Below are 16,369 nucleotides of genomic sequence, written 5' to 3'. Positions count from 1 at the left end.
AGCTGCGGCGCAAAACAAATGAATTGTATGTAAATGAACGAGTGATTAGTGAACAGCGGTGATCGAATTATGGCATAACGAGGTCACACTGCCTGCGGACTTTAATATACGAGTTATGATGCATAACCACTAACTTATCATTTACAAACGAAAAATCACTTTTAATATTTGGTTTGGTTGGTTCTGGTTACGTTATATACATATATATGATAATCAACTCGGCTATATATTATATAAATGATTATCTACGTCTAAGGATATTCCAAAAAATGTGAAACACGTACATATGTTCAAGTTTAAAGGCATTTTCCGAGTTTTCTACTGCCATATAAAACATTCCACTGATATATTGTTGTTTCTTCAATAGAAAAGTAGAAAAATCAATATAAGGAGAGACAGATAGAGTAGTATCAATATTAGATGGCTAAATATTACAACTCAAAATGGAGAGGAGGCCTTAGCCCAGCAGTGGGACTTTAACAGGCTATTACTGTTACTGTAAATATTACAACACAAACGTCAGAGATTCAAATCAAATATGCCTTATCCAAGAACTTTACTGGTGGTGGAGCTTTGTGCAAGCTCATCTGGGTAGGTACCACCCACTCATCAGATATTCTACCGCAAAACAGCAGTACTTGGTATTGTTGTGTTCCGGAATTAATTACACTGGTAATTACACTGGTTCAGTGTGATTACAGGCACAAGGGACATAACATCTTAGTTCCCAAGGTTGGTGGCGCATTGGCCATGTAAGCGATGGTTAACATTTCTTACAATGCCAATGTCGTTGGAGACCACGTACCATCAAGTGGCCCATCTGCTCGTCCGCCTTCCTATTCTATAAAAAAAGAAGATTTTGAAACGTCATTTAGTAAAAAGTTTAACTAAATCCTGTTCGGAAAATAGAGCGTCCCAACATAAACCGGTAAAAACACAGAATGTAATCATACTCGCGTACTGTATTAAGTTTAATAGAAAGAGGTTAACTCAAAATCCGAGCTGTTATTCGTGGAGACACATCTTCTTGGGAGCGGTCTTATATATATAAATACTCATATTTGAAAAATACAAGGACAAGGATATTTTTTCGTTACACTAGCTCACTTTAAAACACGGCGCTCACACTCACACACGCGGCCCACACGAGAACGTGTGACGTGATACGTCATACGTCAAAATGAAATCATGGATAAGAAATGACCTTCCAATGTATGTATTAACCTAAATTACCATTAATCTTTATTTCTATACAATAAATAAAATAATTAAAATCTCGTATAAATAATCTGCATGAAAATCGACGTAATTTCCTCTACGCTTTTTTCATTCTCTTATATTATTTATATTTTTTTAAGTTTAATTTAATATCAATTACCACAATATTCATCATTTATTAAATACTAAACATGGAATAAATTAATATTAGATTAGTAAAGTCAAAAAACCACTATATGTTGAACTCTCGTAAGTATTTAGGAAGTCGAGATGGCCCAGTGGTAAGAACGCGTGAATCTTAACCGATGAACGTGGGTTCAAACCCGGGCAAGCACCTCTGAATTTTCATGTGCTTAATTTCTGTTTATAATTCATCTCGTGCTTTTCGGTGAAGTAAAACATTGTGAGGAAACCTGCATGTGTCTAATTTCATCGAAATTCTGCCACATGTGTATTCCACCAACCCGCATTGGAGCAGCGTGGTGAAATAAGCTCCAAACCTTCTCCTCAAAAAGGGAGGCCTTAGCCCAGCAGTGGAACATTTACAGGCTGTTACTTTAATTTGAAATTTATATTCATTATCAGACAAATATTTATCAATCGACAAATATAAAATAGTCTGCGAGTTCTTTTATATGAAACACCATTGACACGCCTTGAGGGTAAAACCAACTCATATGAGGTGACGGCAAACGACATGACGCTCTCTTATGCCGTCATACCCCTCACTACCGAGGCTCTCTAATCCCTTGTAGTTTTTTTTTTTGATGTAACAAAGCAGGAGGCTCACGCCTCAAATGAGTACGTTATTTTCTTGAAGGTTTCTAATGTCATATCGATCCGGAAAGTCGCCGGCGAAAGCTGGATGCGTGGCGTTGCAGCATGAGAGAAAAAGAAAAAGTGTACACGCTTTTATTCTAATCAACATATGTTTATTTTTAGTTATCTGTCAATAATTTAAAACCTATTTATATATTCATGTACCAACGAAATTTTAGAAAAGTTTTTTATTTATATCTACCGTGGGCTCCGTGGCGGCCATAATTTTTCTATCATTCTCACTAAAATTTCCCGTAGTATATACTGAATTAAATCGATTGTAATGCTTTTAATGTCTCCTATGATCCTATCAATGGTTTACAGACCCTCGAAACTACCTCAAAGCTGATCGTCCGAGTTGCTATTAATTAATAACAAGCGGTAATTGTGGGAGGGAACTAAACCTAGCAGTAATCAAGCAGTAACGAATTTAATCACGCGACTGTCGGTCGTGAGCCATATTCGATTAATTAGAGATATCACTACCCGTGATGTATTGGATGGATGATTATATTAATTACTCGGTTTAAATTAAAATTTTAATAAATTGTCACAGTTTAGTAAATAATGAACAACTTGCATACGAAAGTAATTAATCTGAGTGTCACTTTAGGTCATTTTATCAAAATAATAACGAGAGAAAATGATGACTATCATTTTAAATTTTTTTGTTTTGTTAAAATTTTACACGACAGGTCAACATGAATTAGATTATTTGATGTTTTTTTTAAATATTTTATGTTCGATTATTACATTAAAAGTAATTTTTAAAGTCGTCAGATCAATTGGATAAGATAGCCATATCTGCACAATTTTATTATAGGAGCGAATATCTTGCCCTAGGAAGGATCAATTAACTTTGCGATGGCGGAGACTTGGTCTTGCAAGATTTTCTTAACTTTTCATGCTTGTCAATATTTCTATCAAAATGACTGACCTAATTCATCTCTTAGTCGGAGGAAAATATCGTGAAGAAACCAGCAAGTGTTCTAAAATTCTGAATTTAATAAATGGATTCGCGGATGTACATAATATCAAATCCATGGAGTAGCGTGGTGGATTGGACTCCAAATATATACAAGTCAAAGTCTTTGTCACTGGGAAATTTACGTGCTGTTACCAGCTTACTATAGAATTATATTTAAAGTACATTTAAATATAATACGCTTTTAACATTTAAATAAACAGTATCTGGGCGATCGATCTTCATCGGCTCAAATAATTAACTATAAAATAATGCTTTGTAAGCTTTTTAATTTTTTTCGAAAGTACTTTATAGATAAACTTAAAAAATTAAACCTAAATACAAATCGTTGAGTTTTTGAAATTCATTAAATACATTTATATACAACTATTGCTCATTTAATATTATTTTTTTTTATAGAATAGGAAGGCTGACGAGCCTATGGGCCACCTGATGGTAAGTGGACACCAACGCCCATAGACAATGGTGTTGTAAGAAATGTTAACCATCGCTTACATCACCAATGCGCCACCAACCTTGGGAACTAAGATGTTTTGTCCCTTGTGCCTCTAATTACACTGGTTCACTCACCCTTCAAACCGGAACACAACAATACCAAGTACTGGCGTTTTGCGGTTGAACATCTGATGAGTGGGTGGTACCTAACCAGACGTGCTTGCACAAAGCTCTACCAACAGTAAGTATATAAGTATTATCTTTAAAATAAATAAGCATGCGCGCACTACCGTTTCTCTCAATAATATCATTCCACATCAGTACAGTCAGCAGAAATACAATATTAATAAATCCGCAGTGCATTTAGTTTTATTTATATGAGTCTAGCTACTAATATAATGCTGTTAGCACGTCACAACTGCTAATAAAGATAATGACATGTACTGCGATAGTAAGTACTCAAAACCAGTCAATAACAATTGAGCATTAGTAACGATGTTAATCACGCGGCGACTGGCCATGGGACGTGATAATCGATAGCTACCTCAATGGTCTAATAGTTAGTTTAAAAGGCTGCCGATCCCGAAGACGTCGATTTAAATTACGGAGCAATTAGACCAGTGATTCTCATCCATTTATTTGTTGCGGCACAATTTTAACGATTTCCAAATTCGACGGAACACAAAGAAAAATATAAGCTTAAATATCATCTACTTACCTATAACACACTCCGTAAAATAGTTTATGATAATAATTTTAAATGTGCGAAATAAAATAATATGTACTACAAAATAATAGTACATTTATTAAGAGATTAATTACAAGTTAATAATAACCGTAACAGCCTGTGAATGTCCTACTGCTGGGCTAAGGCCTCCTCTCAAATTTTGAGGAGGTTTTGGAGCTTATTCCACCACGCTGCTCCAGTGCGGGTTGGTGGAATACACATGTGGTAGAATTTCAGTGAAATTAGGACACATGCAGGTTTCCTCACGATGTTTTCTTTCGCCGTAAAGCACGACATGAATTATAATCACAAATTAAGCGCATGAAAATTCAGTGGTGCTTTGCCCGGGTTTGAGCACACGACCATCGATTAAGATTCACGCGTTCTTACCACTGGGCCATCTCGGCTGTAATAATATTAAGAATACTTTTAACGCGAAATGTGAGCTTGATTTTTTTGATAATTTGATTTATATTTGGTCGTAAAAATGACAATTCTACTCTCATATCTACATTTAACAATTTTGATCTTTTTTTAGTTTTAATGTTGGTTAATGCTAAAAATCCAAATTCACACAAATAAGATGTAGAAAATTATGATAATATGTTTAAAGAGAGGCCGGTTGGCGTGGTTGGTGGATGCTTGCCTTTCACGCTGAAGGTTGTGGGTTCGATTCCCACCCAGGACAGATATTTGTGTGTACACATAGTACAAGCTCGGCTTTGTTGGCCGTGTGTGAATAATGTCTAAAGTTTGTGAATATAAAAAATTAAATAAAGCTTTTTTGGCTGTCATTAGATAATCGCATCTAATGTTAATCCAAAATGAATTAATTGATTCTTCTGAATGTTTTGAAATTAAATCTTGATTATTGGAAAGCAAAATGAGTTCTTCCTCTTCATTCAAAGTTAAGTCAAATAAAGAAGTATCCGTTATGAAAAATGGATTACGAACCCAATCAAATGTCTTTATATCTAATTTTGGGAAATAATGAATAATTCTCTTCTCTAATATAGTCTGTAAATTGAAACTGCAAGAAAATAAATTAATAGTAAACTGAATCGCACACATTTGCCAATTTTAACGAAAGAAAATGTGCAGTAACTACTATGCAACGCGTTGGTAATCCCCGCTGTCATTAAGCCAACCTGTTTTTGTACGTATAAAAATCAGTTTATGATTCTAAGAAAGCACGCGTTGCAAAACAAATAATGAAATAATGAAAAAAAATTATTGATTTAAATATCTCTCCCTGTTAAAAAGATTTTTCTTTTTAAATCATATTATTTAATAGTATTATCACAATTATTTATCAAAATTTTGGCGGCACACTTTCAGAATTTCGCGGCAGACAAAAGTACCGCGGCACAGTGGTTGAGATTAACTGAATTAGACATTAGGTTTTTCTGGTAAAAAATTCTCATTGTTATAATCTCGTGATAGGGAAAAAACGTAAAGCGTCTAATCCTTCGTCTGATCTCTCTCCAGTCGCGGTGGATTGGCATCGAATAAATAGAGTGAGAAAATCTATCAAGTAGCGAGTATTTAAATTTTCGAACCCGTACTTAATCCCTTTTTCCTCTTAAAATTATATAACACGTTCTAATGAATTAAAAATACTATATATGTAATTATTTTCCAGTTAATTCGAAAGTCCGCAATTGAATCGCAAGATATATGTAGTTGCGTTCACTGTGACAACTGCAACGTTAAAAAAATCGTGTGTGGTTTATTTTATTTCTATATATAATAACATAAAGTTAAATATCTATTTAGTAAACACTAAAAATACTCTTTTTATATTATACTTTGTATTGGTGTGTTCTGGTTTAATTATGGTATATATTAATGGTAAGTTAGTTACTTGGTGGTAGGCCTTTGTGCAAGCTCATGTACCACCCACTGATGAGTGGTGTACCTAGATGAGCTATTGATGAGATATTTTACCGCAAAACAACCTTACTTGGTATTGTTGTGTTCCGATTTGAAGAGTGAGTAAGCCAGTGTTACTACAGGCACGTTGTTATGACCTGTAACATCTGAGTTCCTATGGTTTGGCGCATTGGTGATGTAAGGGACGGTTAATATTTTTTACGGCGCAAATTTCTTCAAGACGGTGGTGACCACCTACCATCAGGTGGTCCATTTGCCCATCCGACTGCCTATTCTATATAAAAAAATACGACCACAAGAGACATTATCTTAAACCCCATGGTCGATAACGCGGTGAGGGTTAGTATAGATCAATACTTGTTCAGTACTTGAAAACTTCTTGTGGTGTAAGTATCTGGGCTGTGGTGATCACTTACCGTCTAGTAGCCCATAGACTTGTCTAATTCCCTATAATAATTATAAAATAATATACTTTAATTGTTCCAAAATTCATAAATAAACGTGAAGTTGAAATGTGAAAACAACAAATATTATGATATACGCGTAGTAGATAGTATATAACAGAAATAATTGTTGTCTATTTTTATACACGCAATAAATATAAGAAAAAGAACCTTATATTGTATTGGCTTGACCTATTATAATAAACAACATGCTTAAATTAAAAATAAATTTATAATTATAAAATCTACAACCCCATCATTTACTGAGACATCCTGACCATAATATTAACAACATAATAAGAAATGTTTTATCAATTTAACAATTAAATTGATGTAAACATTTCCGCAGTCGGTAGGATTCGAACCTACGCTCCCAGAGGGAATCTGATTTCTAGTCAGACGCCTTAACCGCTCAGCCACGACTGCTGCAAGCGAAGCCTCTGAAATTGAAAATATTATAATAACAGCTCAGTCTTATATTTCAAGAATTATTTTTACTCATCGTATCATATTTAACGCCTCGTTGGCCAAGTGTCTCCATATAAGGCCGCAGATGCTAGGTTCAAATCAAAGGTCGAGCCACTGGATTTTTCTGCCAAAAAAATCTCAGTAGCAGCCCGTCTGGAAGTTGGAAGTTTCTGCAGAGTACAAAAACTTCAAACATTATCCATTGGGTAACACACCCAGTAAGTTCTGTTGAGGTAAACCCCCAAGTAACCCCACGGGCAACAATTTTATTACGGCGCTTGTATTTAATTTAAAGACGTTTTTGATATAATTTAAAACGTAATTTATGATCGCAAATTAAAAACCGATAATTAAACCCAATAATTTTACAAACACATTTCACGCGAGTTATATCTTAAATGCCATAAAGATAAGTATCGTTTTCCTTTGTCATAGTTTACGAAAAATTAATAAAACTAATTTGTTTGAGTTTCATACAGGTATCGCCGCGTAGATTCGATTAAAAATCGCGATGGTATTTTTAATAAAGCTTAAAACGAAGTAGGTATGCCTTTGAGTGTAACGTGACTGACATTTCTCTCACTCTTCCTATACCAAACAAAAGAGTCGTGTTTTGTTTTCAGTAAGATGTCGTTCAAATCAACATAAGAATCGTTCTATACCACTTCCGGTGTTTTAAATAGTTGTGTTAATAAATTATAAATTTATCTTTAATTTTATATGTTTCAATATTTTAGGTAAATGTAAGACAAGACTTTAATATTTTTGAGGTAAGTGGAAGACAAGGCTTGTTATTAGAGCCTGTTTATTGAATGGATCGGATACATGAAAAAATAAATAAGTAAGGAAATAATAAATGAGGTAGAAACTATTCATATTCAGGGTCAATATTTTTACTTTACTTCATTGTTATTTTGAAAATCTTTTGTTTTACTTTCATCGTGGGATATTATTATTATTATACAGGCCGGATGTTACTCTAGAATGTTATTGAAAATTTTTAATTGATACTCAAAATTTGAACGCAGGTCTTGTTTAGTGAGAATAGTACATAGAGTACTACAAAACGATATCGTAATGAATCTAAGCAATAAATTAAATACTCGTAGAAAAAATGTAAAATATAGATAAAATCATAATTAAAACTATATTTTAATTATAATATGTTATTTTTAAAGCATATTAATCCATACAAGAATTTAAAGTAGTTTAAAGGCTATTCAATTAATATTCATTGTTTTTCATACATGATCTCGTCTCAGCTTATCGCCGTCCACTGCTGGACGAAAGCCTCCCCCATAGAACGCCAACCATCCCGATCTTAGGCAGCCCGCATCTATGCCGTACATACATAAACTTAATTGATTATTATTATTACATGTATATGATTTATGAAAGAGTACTGAGTTTCTTGCCGGTAGAATCTATATTCCCAATCGATGGTAGTTTTGTATTAATTTTAATCTTGTAAATAATTATTCAAAAGTGAAAAGCTGTAAGAGCCTACTTATAAGGTACTCACTTACTTGATTTACATTTTAACAAAAAAAAACATTTTAATTACTTTTTTTATAGATTATATAATGTCTTATCTATATAATTGCTATATATTACTACGTAGAATTTAAATTGTGAACCAATATAAAATCAATATTTTTATTATATAATTATATATTATGACTAGCGCCATAAAATATTATTTTATTGTTTAAGTAGCTATAATTAAGGGGCAATTTTTTAAACTAATAGCAATAAAATGTTAGCATATCAAATGAATCAACAAACACGTATATGTTTTGAAATCATTTAACGCTTTAGTTAAGGAAAGGTTGTATCGATAATAAAAATGCAAAAAAAATGTTCATTTAAAAAAAAAATCCGCAGTCGGTAGGATTCGAACCTACGCTCCCAGAGGGAATCTGATTTCTAGTCAGACGCCTTAACCGCTCGGCCACGACTGCTCACATTTTCTCTGACAAAAACAGCTTTCAAATACTCGTAAGCAAAGTGTTTTATACGGATACTTTCAAAAAATATCTGTAACATTAATTAAATGCTGATATTAGTTATTTGTCATATAGTTATTGTGATATATATTAGTATGGTACCCCGTAATCATTGGAGCTGTAAGAAATATTAACCATTCCTTAAATCGTCAACGCGCCACCAACCTTGGGAACTACGATGTTATGTCCCTCCTGCCCATAGTTACATATCCTTATTATTATTATTTTGTCGCTGTATTTAAATCAATTTATGCTAAAAATTATATGAGATAATAATAATTGATAACATTTATTATATCTTAAAATATTTGGGTGCAGCTTTAGATAAAATAATTTGCTTAGATTATATTGAGTAGATATCGTAGTTTTTAAAGAATTATAATTATGTTCTAATTTTAAATTACCGAAGATTAAATCGTGAGCAGAAAACGCTTAACTGAGAGCTTAATTAAAAGAAAACCTTAAAATTGTAAAATTAGAAAGAGGTACCAACGTCAGGTAATTAATGAAAGGGCAAAGCTATTCTTTAAGAGGAAACTGTATGTCAGAAAGTTATACGCGTCATTGGCTTTAATAATTATACCATTTTGAGGATAAATAATTCAAAATAGCGTATCACAAGGTTTACAGCATTTTACAAGTGAAATACGAAGTGTTCTAACAGTATAGCAGTGTCGTATAAAGAAATGGTTTCGTAAATTACATATATAGTAGTTCCTTGATATATACAACAACGTTGGTAAAAAAAAGTCGCGCGCTAATTTTAAGCCGCCATTTTGTTAGTGGACAGAAAGGTAAAGTAATTAATAAATTATTGGCGCGACTTGTGATTTGTTGAATGTGTTCAAATGTGTTATTTCGATTTTTAAGAGTAATTGAGAGAGTTATTTACATCATTTTTAAAAAAAGTCCAATTCGTGGTTTTTATAAAAATCAATTTAACTTCTGGTTGCTAAATTATATAATTTTTCAATTTATTTATTTTTTCTGTTTCAATATGTGTTGTATTCGGCAAATATGGTATTTGTCTAAGTTTATATAATATATAATCTGGGGTACTTTTATGTTAAAAGTCCCATTAAGACTTTGTATCAAGCATAAAACCAAATAATATTATTATACCCGACACTAATATTGTATACAAAAAAAGATGTTACTTTTCTGAAATAGCCAAGGTGCCCTAGTAGTTAGAACACGTGAATGTTAACCGATGATCATGGGTTCAAACCCGGGCAAGCACCACTGAATTTTCATGTGCTTAATTTGTGTTTATAATTCATCTCGTGCTTGACGGTGAAGGAAAACATAGTGAGGAAACCTGCATTTGTCTAATTTTATTGAAATTTTGCCACATGTGTATTCTACCAATGCGGGTTGCATTGGAGCAGCGTGGTGGAATAAGCTCAAAACCTTCTCCTCAAAAGGAAGAGGAGGCCTTAGCCCAGCAGTGGGACATTAACAGGCTGGTACTGTTTTCTGAAATTGTTATAAAATACTAATCAATTAACTCTAGGTTCAGAATGTAATCTGGGCGTTGTAGTTCTAAACTAGAGGCCACTGGTTGGTTCACGAATATAACTTTGGCTTAATCTTAAACCGACTCCAACTAAAACACTACGACAATAAATACGATACTAAATTAGGGGTGTCACTTTAAGCGAGGCAACGGAGCCAGCGATTTGTGTTTTTATTTCGGGGGGTTTATATTTAGAACATTATTATTAGTTAGATATTTTAATGGTTTTACTTGTAAATGTTTTTATGAAATAATTCTAATTATGATAATTTAAAATAAGTAACAGAGACAGATGATTTTATATATTGCGTTATAAATATATAGTTGTTTTTTTTATAATATCCTGGGACATTTTTCCACACACGGCCATCTGATCCAAAACTAAGCAGAGCTTGTGCTATGAAAACTAGACAACTGATATAATAATAATAATATCGTTGGTCATTTTTCACACACGGCCATCTGATCCCAAATTAAGCTTGTACAAAGCTTGTGCTATGGAAACCAGACCACTGATATACTACATATACTACTTTTATTTTGTAAATTCATACTTATATAGATAATTACACCCAGACTCAGAACAAACAGACATGTTCATGCACACAAATGTCTGTCCTGGGTGGGAATCGAACCCACAACCTTCGGCGTGAAAGGCAAGTATCTACCAATCACGCCAACCGGCTCGTTGTACATTAGTAGTACATTAGTGTATAATATTTGTATGTATGTCGGCTGGCAGAGATCTCTTACTTGGATAAGTAGCGATATAGTAAGGGATTATAAGCATTATGCATTAGAAAATTTTAATTTGAAAAAACTACGACAAATTTTGAATTTAACGTGTTAATATATGATAGCTTTTTTGACAGTATTAAATCTTTTTTGGTTACTAGAATAAACTATCGACAACTTACAACCAACGTTGGTTAAAGTTTTAAATAGCCTGGCTTGTTTCCAACTTAATTCGTACTTTACACCCGGTTTCGTATTTGACTATACGTTCTTCATATCTGTGTGATAAAATATAAAAATCGAAAATCATTGTACAGTTCTTTGATACAAAATGAAACTAATATAATTGAAAAGGTGATTATTATTATTAAATAACTTTATTCATACTCACAAAGGAAAAAAGGTGATGCGACAAAGATAGTACACTAATTATCCGTATTCCGTAACAGCCTGTGAATATCCCACTGCTGGGCTAAAGGCCTCCTCTCCTTTTTTGAGGAGAAGGTTTGGAGCGGTGGAATACACAAGTGGCAGAATTTGAGAAAAATTATACACATGCAGGTTTCCTCACAATGTTTTCTTTCGCCTCACAATGTTTTCGAGATAAATTATAAAATGAAAATTCTGTGGTGCTTACCCGGGTTTGAACCCACGATCATCGGTTAAGATTTACGCGTTCTTACCACTGGGCCATCTCAGCTCAAACTAACCTTTTTGAGTTATATAGCCTATTTATTAAAACTGTCAACAAATTTTTGGACTATATAATATATAGTAATCTTTAACTACTACTATTTCCACTGCGTGAAAAAGGAGGGAATGATATTTAGTTTTCTATGTATTTCATTTGTAATTAAAAGATGATATAAAAGTGCTTATGAGAGCTATCTTGAATAAATAATATTCTGATATTGTTGTAAACAAAATCATTTGTGTCTTTACACTGTATAAGTTATATAGCAATGTATATAATGTATCTAAGATAATATATTTGAAGCAAAATATATATTTTAATTGACGAATCACTGAGAGGAGGAATTTTGTCGACGTTTTTGCATGTCTAAGAGTACGCTGTAAGTTAATAGTACGAAAGTAATTTCTTCGTTAACTATACAGTTCGTACGTAAAGTTTTTCATGACGATCAATATACATTCACTTAACGAAGTATATTCAGCAAACATTTTAAATTGTTTTGTTTACTTTTATTTATTTAATTAATTATTTTAAATAATAGTAGAAATAGAGTTTGAAATTGGTTCAATAGTATTGATACTTTAGACTAGTTCATTTTTGTAATTGGAACTAGAAGCTAAAGAACGAGGCGTGACTTCTAGCTAGAATAATGGTCATCAAAAGGCTTTGAGCTTATTCCACTATGCTACTTCAATGCAGCTATCAAGCTACATACACGTCATATATAAATTGCAGCAGATATTTATTAGCATAAGAAACACAAACTAGATTTTTTTAAGTAAGATACCATCAATTATCACAGGCCACACGTTGTAAAACACGTTTAATCTTAATGTAATATGTGCTACTTGCCTTTGCATGTTAAAGAACTGTAAAAACTTTATGTATAATATTAATGAGTAACATTAATTTGCTTAAGAATGAAAAAGTCATTATAAAATAAATTGGAATAATAAATTATTAAAAAATTAAACACCAAAAAAAAATTTAAAGACAATCAATCAAATTTCACACATAATACCATAAACATACATAATACCCGTCTTTCATAGCCCCGCCGCTAAGCACACTTTGATACTAGGCTTACAGAGGCCTATTCGCCTTATTTACGAGGTCCGTTAAACAGTTTAGGAGTTACGCAGTTCGTTACAGTTTTAACCTCTGAACAGATGGAGATTACTGTCCAATGAGTCGTTTCAAATGATCCTTGTTTTATAGTAAATGTATAAATTAAGTGACCCATATCGTATTGTAAATCACTTGACAATTCCATTCGAGAATAGTTCGTCCGTCGTTCTGTCGTTTCGTAATTGTTTATTTGATAACCAGTGACAGTTATAAAGTTATATTACGACTGTGAATAAATCAAAACAATATTAACTTTATACAAGTAGGTCCTTTGAAATTATAATTTTATTAAATTTTAAGCTATTCTTATGAAAATTGACATAAATAGTAGTACCCACAATGTGTAATATATTTATTAAAGTCAATATACAATGGGTGAAGGTATTCATTATGATATACACAACAACTACGATTTCCTATTTATTTGTTTAATCAATTAATAGATTACATTCACGTAATATATCAGAATATTTAATAAAATGAGAATAATTTAAATCTGTATGCAATCTACAAACACATCGAGTAATGTACACAATTTCACAATTAGGTGTAGAAGCGCCATCCAATCGATACAATAGATTGTCTTTTTATCATCACCACCCAAACTGCACACACGGCATGACAGTATTTAGAGAACGTCGTGCCGTTTGCCGTCCAGACATACACATACATACATACATAAAGGCTTCGCATAAAATATATTTAAATATATACTACGTATTAGAATATAAATACGCAATTAACAAAACGTAACAACAAAAATAAGAGAAACTTATAATTGACTTGAGATAAAATTCTTAATACATCAGATATTCTACCGCAAAACAGCAATACTTGATATTGTTGTGTTCCGGTTTGAAGCGTGAGTGAGCCAGTGTAATTACAGGCACAAGGGACATAAAATCTTAGTTCCCAAGGTTGGTGGCGCATTGGATATGTAAACGATGGTTGACATTTCTTACAATGCCAATGTCTAAGAGCGTTGGTGACCACTTACCATCAGGTGGCCCATATGCTCGTCCGCCTTCCTATTCTATAAAAAAAAAAAAAAAAAAACATAATAAATATACAAAAAACAAAAAAAAAAATTAATATATGATTATGTTTAATCTATGATTATCTTAGATATCGAAATGTAAACGGTTCTAGGTCGAGTTTCAATCCGGGCCCGGAAATACAACTACCGGCACCAGTTGCCCGGTTTGTCCGGATAATTGGCTTAACTGACTTGTACCTATATAGCGAATACAATCAAAGGAGACATTGCTACTTTACAATATACAAATAAATTTCTACATATAGTAAAAACACGTGTATGTCATAAAACAAACTTATATTTAAATATGTCAATAAAGTTTCTACCTAAGCTAGTTTGATTAAATATCGCCCATTTTGATGGACGTAGATTTTTGAACACAATCAGCTAAGATGGCTTAACCGAAGATCATGGACTCGAATCCGGTCTAATGCTACTGAATGTACATGAGCTTAATTTATATTTTTTATTATTCTTGTACTCTGCGGTGAAGGAAACGTCGTTAGAAAACCTGCATATCTGTCCACCAACCTGTATATCAATTCAATGACTCAAAGAGGACGTAAAGCCGATACAGCGCGTGAACACTTTTCGCTCATTTTACCCTTCCATCGGATTTCCAAGCAGGATATATAATTATTCCATTGTATTTAATTAGGTATGCAACTTTACTGTCGAAAAAGACTAACTAATGAGTTTCTTGCCAGTTCTTCTCGGCAGAATCTACATTCCGAACTGGTTGCTTGTAAAATTACGATTTTAAATTCTCGTAAGAGCCTACTTGAATAAAGTATATTTTAATTTAATTTAATTTAATGATATGAGAGTAAAGGAATGAATACAAATATATCCCCACCACCTACAATATGGGTACCTTCAAGTCAAAAGTGAATAGCTCCACATGTTTACTATAATATGTCCTGCGCTGTCAGCTTGTGTCGCTTGAAAATGAACGAAAATGTCGAAATCAGTCCCGAGAACATCATCCTCATATATCATATCCGAAAACGCACCGGCAAGCCATCCGGTGTTGCAGATATCCATGGGCGGAGGTAGTCACTTTCCATCTAAGCCAGCCCGTTTGCCCCCTTACTTACAAAAAAAAAGAAAAAATAAATAAATAAATCACATGCCCATACTTACAGTAACTGTGAATGTCCCACTGCTGGGCTAAGGGCTCCTCTCCCTTTTTGAGGAGAAGGTATGGAGCTTATTCCACCACGCTGCTCCAATGCGGATTGATAGAATACACATATGCCAGAATTTCAATGAAATTAGACACATGCAGGTTTCTTCACGATGTTTTCCTTCAGCGTATAGCACGAGATGAAATATAATCACAAATTAAGCACATAACAATTCAGTGTTGCTTGCCCGGGTTTGAACCCACGATCATCGGTTAAGATTCACGCGTACCACTGGGCCATCTTGGCTCGACCCATACTTACTGTTCTGAATACTGACTACCAAAACTTCATACAAGTAAATGTCTTTATAATAAGATTAGAATGTATGATTGTAGTTGCTAACAATTATTTATCCTGTCACATTTATTGAAACAAAATGCAACATCTCCACCACAAGTATTTATAAATAAATTACTTTTGTAAAAATCAGTTTAGAAACAAAGTCTACTTCAAAAGCTTTATAAAGTTAATTCCCTGCTAATTTACGTGTAATGGAGCCTACAGGTTAACTTACGTGCGCTTTGCTAAAAGCCTTGCACTTATTCAACCCATGGGAACTATTTCATCGACCGGCTTAAAATGTATCCCATGTTCAATTGGTCCCAGGGTAGAGTGGAAGCAATAAATCATGGCGTCAAGTAGAAGAAACCAAGAATACAATGGCAAAAAACCGCATATATTTTTATCATTGCCAATTAATAAAAGTGACTTATGTTAAAAAAAGGTTTGAAATGCATACTTAATACAAGATTGTATTGATAAAAAAGCTTGTTGATTTGTAAACAGATATAACATTATATTTATTTTATTTTATTTGATGTAACTATTATTCGCCCATTGTTCGAAATAGACCACAATCATTCACTTTTTTTTACTATTATTTCCATTTTTTTAATTTTTTGAAACTGAAGCTCGTCAATAACTAGCAAATAATAATAATAATATTCTGGGACATTTTTCACACACGGCCATCTGATCCCAAATTAAGCTGGTACAAAGCTTGTGCTATGGAAACCAGACAACTGATATACTACCTATACTATTTTCTCTTGTAAGTACATACTTATATAGATAATTAC

General features: G+C 33.0%; 1 protein-coding gene and 2 non-coding genes across 3 annotated transcripts in view; all 3 read right to left on the bottom strand.

Annotated features, from left to right (window-relative positions):
• The window catches only part of LOC126781137 (trypsin-like), an 87,135-nt gene that overhangs the window by 11,588 nt on the left and 59,178 nt on the right, over nt 1-16,369 (bottom strand). The window lies entirely within an intron of this gene.
• On the bottom strand, nt 6,865-6,946 carry Trnas-aga (transfer RNA serine (anticodon AGA)). The gene has a single exon. It is a non-coding gene; the product is annotated as a tRNA-Ser (tRNA).
• Trnas-aga (transfer RNA serine (anticodon AGA)) lies at nt 8,868-8,949 on the bottom strand. Its single transcript has one exon. It is a non-coding gene; the product is annotated as a tRNA-Ser (tRNA).

Source organism: Nymphalis io, chromosome 3 (assembly GCF_905147045.1).
Source record: "Nymphalis io chromosome 3, ilAglIoxx1.1, whole genome shotgun sequence".
Classification (NCBI taxonomy): domain Eukaryota; kingdom Metazoa; phylum Arthropoda; class Insecta; order Lepidoptera; family Nymphalidae; genus Nymphalis; species Nymphalis io.
This window is presented reverse-complemented; position numbering and strand designations above follow the sequence as displayed.